The sequence below is a fragment of the Procambarus clarkii genome, chromosome 90 (assembly GCF_040958095.1).
Source record: "Procambarus clarkii isolate CNS0578487 chromosome 90, FALCON_Pclarkii_2.0, whole genome shotgun sequence".
Taxonomy (NCBI): domain Eukaryota; kingdom Metazoa; phylum Arthropoda; class Malacostraca; order Decapoda; family Cambaridae; genus Procambarus; species Procambarus clarkii.
The window spans coordinates 15,276,982-15,285,745 of NC_091239.1; the positions used below are offsets into that span (position 1 = coordinate 15,276,982).

Consider the following 8,764-nt stretch of genomic DNA (forward strand, 5'->3'; position numbering starts at 1 on the left):
CAGACCCCCTTCCGTGGTGCTTTTACCTTGGACTCTGCCTTTTCTTCGAGGGTGTAGGGCATGGAGGACAGCTCTGCCCCGGAGCCTGGTTTTGAGGCTTCCGGGCTGGCGAAGAGTCGGATTGGGGTGCTTGGGCCCCCATTGAGGGGGCCCCCCTCTCTTGAGGTTATCTTGAGATGATTTCAGGCTTTAGTGTCCCCGTGGCCCGGTCCTCGACCAGGCCTCCGCCCCCAGGAAGCCGCCCATGACAGCTGACTAACACCCAGGTACCTATTTTACTGCTAGGTAACAGGGGCATAGGGTGAAAGAAACTCTGCCCATTGTTTCTCGCCGGCGCCCGGGATCGAACCCGGGACCACAGGATCACAAGTCTAGTGTGCTGTCCGCTCGGCCGACCGGCTCCCCTGGCTCCATCCTGCCTGGGGCTTGATGACCTTGGGGCGGGGTTTGGGGTTTTGTATCCCCCTTCCCTGTACGAGTTTGATATGGGTTCGGCTCTTTCTCGGGTTCCCCATATTGATAAGGCATAAAGAAACTGCATGTGTAGACTCTATTACTTGAGCAACATCGCTCAGAGCAGGAATATTGGCATAAAGTGTTGACACGTGTGGTGTCTGTAATTCGCTTTCTTGCCTCTAGCGGTTTGTCATTTCGTGGAGAAAATCAGATTATTGGGTCAGCAAAAAATGGCAACTATTTAAGTATAACAAAGCTGCTGGGTGAATTTGACACTTTCATGGAAGAACATTTCAAAATGTATGGAAATCCTGGAAAAGGAATCCGTCATATTTATCTGCAAATATTTGTTAGGAATTTATTGAATTTATGGGACAACAGGTTGTTTGTACTACAGGTATTCTTGAAGAAGAAGTAGAGTCAAAGTATTATTCAATAAGTGTAGATTCCACTCCAGACATCTCACACACATCACATCATCAAGAAGATGATGTGATGACACATCATCATCACAAGAAGCACATCAACAAACTGGAAAAGGTGCAAAGACATGCTACTAAGTGGCTCCCAGAACTGAAGGGCAAGAGCTACGAGGAGAGGTTAGAAGCATGAAACATGCCAAAACTAGAAGACAGAAGAAAAAGAGGTGATATGATCACTACGTACAAAATAGTAACAGGAATTTATAAAATCGACAGGGAAGATTTCCTGAGACCTGGCACTTCAAGAACAAGAGGTCATAGATTTAAACTAGCTAAACACAGATGCCAAAGAAATATAAGAAAATTCACCTTCGCAAATAGAGTGGTAGACGGTTGGAACAAGTTAAGTGAGAAGGTGGTGGAGGCCAAGACCGTCAGTAGTTTCAAAGCGTTATATGACAAAGAGTGCTGGGAAGACGGGACACCACGAGTGTAGCTCTCATCCTGTAACTACACTTAGGTAATTACACTTAGGTAATTACACAAATCAACTGTCATTGACTGTCTGATACATTAAGGCTGTGAGCCTTTGGAACATTTTTGATGTTCATCCCCATCTTTTCTCATGGAGCAAAGGATCTAACAGACACTGTCATGGATTTTCTTAATGAGAAACACAATTCCACTATCAAACTGCCATGGTCAGTCAGGAGCCGGTCGGCCGAGCGGACAGCACGCGGGACTTGTGATCCTGTGGTCCTGGGTTCGATCCCAGGCGCCGGCGAGAAACAATGGGCAGAGTTTCTTTCACCCTATACCCCTGTTACCTAGCAGTAAAATAGGTACCTGGGTGTTAGTCAGCTGTCACGGGCTGCTTCCTGGGGGGTGGAGGCCTGGTCGAGGACAGGGCCGCAGGGACACTAAAAGCCCCGAAATCATCTCAAGATAACCTCAAGATAACCATCTGTCTGACACACGATGGTCAGCACATTTTCATGCTGTTCATGCTCTGTACGGTGGAGGTTTAGAGGAAATAAAACATGCGCTGGATTCTCTTTCAGCAGACAATGAAGAGCAAGTGAATACAAGGTGAGAGGCAGAAGACTTGAGCAATAACTAGAAAACCTGGAAACAATCTTTCTCACAATTCTTTGGAATGTCATGCTAGAAAGAATGAACAAAATAAACAAGGTCCTGCAATCAAAGAATGTGAACATCCTGTCCAGCAACCAGGCGGCCTGGTCGACGACCGGGCCGCGGGGACGCTAAGCCCCGGAAGCACCTCAAGGTAACCTCAAGGTATCCTTGTTGCCACGAATCTTCTTGAGTCTATGAAAACCTTTCTTCAGGTAACTAGAGACAAATTTAGTGAATATGAATTCAAAGCCAGGAGTATGTGTCCAGAAAACATATTACAGTGATAGGAAAAAATGGGAACGAAAACAAAGTGTGCGTCTTGGTAAATATGATGAAGCAGCACAAGCGGTACTTCTGATTAATACCAAAAAATTCAAGGTGGAAATTTCCCTCCTTATTCTGGATACTCTAACCTTTGCCTGACAAAACATCCTGAGGATTATTCACAGATTCACAGGACAAAGTTAGAGAAGATTCAGAGGTATGCCACCAGACTAGTCCCAGAACTGAGAGGTATGAGCTACGAGGAAAGGCTATAGGAGCTAAACCTCACGTCTCTGGAAGACAGAAGAGTAAGGAGAGACATGATAACCACCTACAAAATTCTCGAGGTAATTGACGGGGTGGACAAAGACCAAGTATTTAGCATGGGTGGAACACAAACAAGGGGTCACAGGTAGAAACTGAGTACCAAAATGAGCCACAGAGACATTAGAAAGAATTTTGTCAGTGTCAGAGTAGTTAAATGGAATCAATTAGGCAGTGATGTGGTTGAGGTAGACTCCATACACAGTTTCAAATGTAGATTTTATAGAGCCCAATAGGCTCCAGATTATGTACACCAGTTGATTGACAGTTGAGAGGCGGGCCCAAAGAACCAAAGCTCAACCCCTGCAAGCACAACTAGGTGAGTAGATTGGAACTGTTTTCTTTCTTCAGTGAATTGAAAACCATTGCTTCTGATTCACTAATGAAAAAATGTGAACATCTGGCTAATATGTATCACAAAGACCTAAATTATGATGACCTTTTAAATGAATGTAAGCATCTCAAGCACTACATAGCCATGAAAATTGTGAGACTCTCCCTGCACTGTACAGAAAAATAATTTCGGACAATTTGAAATCTGTATTCCTGAATGTTGAAATTGTACTCAGTGTGTTCATGTGCATGATGGTGACCAACTGTACAAGAGAATGTTCTTTTTCAAGACTGAAACTTATAAAACCAGCGTTGAATGTAATGAAACTCCATTTTCTAGGTAGAGCCCCGGAGGCTCGCTGGAGCTATTGGACTGATATTAGCTAATATTAGTACGGGGCTTCAGTCAAATGGAGTTGTCATGCCTACCGGAGACCACTACCCAGACCATAGTCCCCTCAGAGAGGTGAAGGGAGTAATGATCTATGAAACTCACATGTATGAAAGTATTCATGTCTGCCATCAACTGGGGTTGAACACCCAGAATGGTAGGCACTTCAAAACATACCCCACCTGGTAGAGATATTGCAACCTGAGACCGAACAGAGGCGAGAAACTCCATTTTTGTGAAAAGTGGTGAAAAGACCACCAAGAGACTTCATACTATCGCTGAGAAGATGGCAGGTGGAACACCATGAGAGAAGTCACCTGGTCACCATACAAATGGTGATACACTCACGTAAGAAACTCCAAACGTGAAGCACAGGAGAGTAGAGCGGACTAGCAAGGTACTTTATCGGCACGATCTGCTCGCAGAGCCTGAAACCATGGCTGGGCTGGCCACCATGGGGCCTGAAGGTGAACCCTTCCCCAATAGGACTCGAGCTAAGCCAGAACCCAACGTAACAGCTGAATTGGGGGAAAGACATACAGGTAACCCCCACCTCGACCAGTCCTGCCAAAAAGCATCTACTGCGACAGCCTCACAGTTGGGAAAGGGTGCCACATATACGGGGAGACGCATCAACCATGCTGACGCAAAGAGGTCCAACCGAGGCGGGCCCAAATGTCCAGCAGAGCCAACTGAACAAGTCGACATCAACCATCCATTTTTGGACAAGGGAATGAAACGTGACAGGCCATCCACCAGGACGTTAGACATGCCCTGGTTATGAACTGCACTGAGAACTAAACCCCGAGAACTCGGCAGAAGAGCTGGAGCACAGTCCGAATGGAGCTCCGAGCAAGCCGAATCCAATGCAGCATAAGTCACACTGCCACAAATTCTTGCACCGTACTGTGAGCCCGATGGAAGGACAGTGCCCACCGCCCCTGGCCAGCCTGGTGAGCGCACTGGTCACTAAACCCCAGCCAAGAGAGGAGGCATCAGTGAACACATCAAGCAGGGCTTCGGAAGGTGCCAAGGAACTGAACACCGAAAAGCCTGAAGAGGAAGCTGGCGACACGGCAGAAGGGGCGGCTCTGAAGGAACCAGAACAGACGCTGTAACCAAACCCGACCCAGCAGGTAAATGATCACAGCGAAGTTCAGATTTCCACACTGGTGCTCTAGCAACCTCCAAGTGACCCGGAACTCCCTCAGGAACAGACAAAGGCGAGACTGCAACCAGAACAACGCCACCTGAGGAAGAGACAAGGACGCTGTCCGGGAATTCCAGACAAGGCCCAACCAATTCCGAACCTGAGACAGAACCAGATGGGACTTCCTACAGTTCACCAGGAACCCTGAACCGGGCAAGCTGGGAAAGAACCAAACCCCTGGCAGCAGACATGCGAACTGGCTTGGAGCCCAGACCAACCAGTCGTTGAGGTAGGCCAAAACCCGAACACCTAGGAGATGCAGACAGGCCATAAATACCCCGGGTAAGATGCATAAAAACATGAGGTGCCAGATTCAACCCGAAAGGAAGGCAACAAAAGTGGTAAGCCTGATGCCCCACCATGAAACTTAACCAGTCCCTGAACCCCGGATGTATAGGGAAGTGCCAAATAGGCATCCCAGAGGTCCAGAGATGCCATCCAAGAACCTGGCTCCAAGAGAAGCCAGACCTGGGGACAGAGTTGTCATCCGAAAGGAGGGTCAAGGAATTCAGTGATTCAGACGGGACAAGTCCAGAATAAACCTCAGATCCGCACAGTCCCGTTTCAGCACTGAAAACAGGCCGAAAACCCACCTGAGGAACGAGGTAATTTTGACAACGCCCAAGTGCACCCACTCCAAGATGACCCGACGAAGCAAAGGGGAAGAAACCTGCACTGCCTGCCCTACCAGCCCCGAACAACCCCCCCCCCCCCTCCTTCCCGTCCAAAAGGGAGAGGAATGACCCAATGCCACCACAAGCCGAAGACATGACCTGAAATGCTCACGAATCGTGGGACCAAATGCAGGCAAACAGAGCCAGCCACCCCCCACCCCCTGGGGGGGCTCGTTGGCTGGCTCATTACCCCAAGGGGAGGGGGTAATGTTAGTGGCCTGCCGCAAAACTGTTTGTTAACGACTCGCTCACCATATCATGAAATATAACATAATATAATAATACAGTACACATGTATATAATGATATTTCAATATAGATGTGCACAAATTTAAATACTGCAGTATTGTTTAAATGTAATAGAGATACCTTAACAATTAAAGGTATGACCTCAGCATATCCAATCTGAACAGGTTAGGCTTACCTTACAAAAGGTACGAAAAATATGAATATACATTTTTTTGTTACTCGGCACGGAACTGCTAAAACCAAAGTAAAATGGTTAAGAGAAGGGAATTATGAGGACGAAGTACCAAGCCATTACGACTATATAGCACTTGGAAGGGATCCAAGTAAGCATTTGGAATGGGACGGGGGAAAGGAATGGTGCCGAACCACTTGGACGGTTGGGGATCGAATGCCGACCTGCATGAATCGACACCGTTGCTCTACCGTCCGGCAGAGTGGTTGGCCAGTAAAATGGTTAAGTAAAGAATTATATGACAGGAAAATTATCAGTAAAAAGACTCATCTATTATTTTTTTAATTATATGAAAAAGCATTGTAATTTTGTTAAAACTGGAAACCTATAAAATATCAAAATATTACCAACCTTGCCAATTTGCAGCATTTATCATCGAGGAAGCACATGGATAAAGTGAGTGGACGTAAACCACAAGGCAGTGGTTGGAGGGGAAGACGACGCCCTTCATTCCGTGGTGGACGCATGGGTCGTCCACGAACTCACACCTACACTCAACCCCTATCATCCAACTTTGTTGCTGGCGGTGAACTGCTGTGAGAGTCTAGAAAGTCACGGATAATAACAATGCTGTAGGTTAGGAACTTATAGTTCGGGCAGGTACATCTCCAGTGCTAATTTCTTAACTTGGTTACCATTTTGACAAATATGGAAATATTGTAATTTGTTAGAAAGATCTTTGTGAATTTCATGTATTGGATGCTGTGCCATTTCTAGTAGATTTACCTTTTTTTTTTTTAGTGTTTATTATAGAAAGTTAAAACTTAACTAGCAAGTTAAAATGCTTGGAAGCATGTTTTATCTACAAAATATTATAACATGTATTTGTATGGACATTGAGCATCATGTTCTTTTTTTTAAGCAATACTACTGTTCAAAGTCTGCTTTTATATAATCCATTCATGATCCCGTCCCATTTAGCACAGTTTCTGCATGTCTAAACATACACAATTATTTTAAATTTCAGTGGTTTTCAATGTGAGCTTTATAGGCACTGGATTTCCACCTGCCATGGTCTTACCAATCATAAGAGATGGCTGTTAACAGTACGTAGGAGATCTTTAAGGTAGCTGACATTACCTTTAAGGTGGCTACTTTTAAGGTAGCTGTGCGGTAGCTCACCTATAGCACTTGACACTACAGAGTGTGCGAACTTGATTGCCGGTCTGGAGGATCATTCGCAGGTTTTTGTATGCATGACTTAGTTCAGATGCTGTTAATCCCTCATAGTGCAATCCAGTCATATTATTTACAGCATTTAAGTTTTTGTTAAGTATTTGAATCCTTTTCCATCAGTAGATGGAGTAATCTTGAAAGAGCATCCTAGACGTACACATAACTGCACCTTTAATGTAATTTGGTTCAGAGCAAGATTTTATGCATTCTTCTTCTTATACAAGTTGGATAATGAAGCTGTAAGGAGGATTTCTGATTAACAAAATGAATATGGTATAAATGCATTTTTAACCCATTTACTAAGCATAGTAAAAGTAATAAGGTATTTGTTGGACTGTGGCAATGCAACACATGAAAATTAAGTGGAGTTACCTTGATACCTAAATACCTGCTTGGTAAGGTTCTGGGAGTTGTTCTACTCCCCAAGCCCGGCCCGAGGCCAGGTTTGACTGGTGAGAGCTTGGTCCACCAGGCTGTTGCTTGGAGCGGCCCGCAACGACAGCAGCCCGTTACGACATCACAAATTATACAATACAGTACTGTACTGTAGTCTTGACAGACAAAAGTTGGTTCATACCTTAATTGATTTTGAATTTTCAAAGTTTGGCATTTTATAATTCCATGAATTTGTGTTCAAATTCAAATAAGCATACAGTATATTGAATTGTTGTTGTCAGAATGAATGGCTTTCCAGTTGCGTGCCACTTTGTAGTAGATATTGGGACGTGGCATTTTTTGGCGGTCATTGGATTAAAGTCGGTGCTACTGATTTTAAATTAATTAATGAACATAATGTAAATATGATGTGATTTTTTTTTATATATATTATGAGCATTAATATAAAGAAATCATTTTTGTTGACATATCAAAAAGTGGTAACTGGAAATTGAGTGACTGTTATGCTTCAATTAAAATACCAAAATTACAGGTTCAGTTTTTTTAGTTCTGTACATGACTTGAGATCCAGGGTTAGGAGTAGCATAAGAGTACAGTAATATATCCTAAACAAGGTTTGAAGAGAATGGTAATAATTTAGACATCAAAGGTAGTCAGTCAGTTTTATTGTCTGTTGGATTTAGAGGCTCTAAATACTGTCCCAGAACTGTAGATGTATATACCCCATGAGAACTTCAGACAGCCTCATCAATACTTTCTGGGGAATTAACACTGTGGGGGTGATAAAATGTTCATATGTAAACATTATTGTTGATGTAGGAAATATTTTTATTTAAGCAAATTCTAGATGAAAGGGCCACAGTAGTGACACATTGCTTCTATGTCTATAGATTATCTGCCAACAGGAAGGCGTTATGAGGATTTTAAGATGTGTGTCACAAGTTCGGTAAGAAATTGGCTGGTGTTTCAAACTCGGCTTGGAAAAGTTTGAAACAGAAATGGTTCTCAGAGCTACAGTTGATTTTGTCATGGTTCATTCTTAACCTGCCTCTGCACAAGTGGAAGACTCCCCACCTCTGCACAAAAGGCGCAACTCACTTTGCACGAAAAACCGTCGATCGTGATTGTTCCGAGACGATCATCCATCACCTGTTGCTGGTGCAGAAATATACACAGCATCACGAGTCTCAGATGGAAATTCATGACATTGTGCTTCAGTTAAAATCCAGCACTGTGCTGAGTAATTTTCAGAATCATATTTATAAGTTAATAAAGTTTACAAATGGTGTTGTGTACCATATGATTTCAGTCCCAGGGTTAGAGTTGTATTACAGTAGCATTATCATAACCAAGATGTGGAAGTAACAGTGATCATTTTTACACGAAGGTTAGTCGGCTTTGCTGCCCATTGTTTGATGTTCCTGCCCCACTACCTTTGAAATAAGCACAAAGAGTTTATTATTTCCATATTTAGTAATTTACAAGCCTTTATTTTAATTTT

At 43.8% G+C, this 8,764-nt stretch overlaps 1 protein-coding gene across 1 annotated transcript in view; it reads left to right on the forward strand.

The window, feature by feature from the left end:
• The window catches only part of LOC123746597 (zinc finger protein 385B), a gene marked incomplete in the record, with an annotated part of 161,409 nt that extends 152,859 nt beyond the window's left edge, over positions 1-8,550 (forward strand). Inside the window, 1 exon segment of the mRNA XM_069318373.1 lies at positions 6,058-8,550.
• Positions 8,551-8,764: the final 214 nt, after the last annotated feature.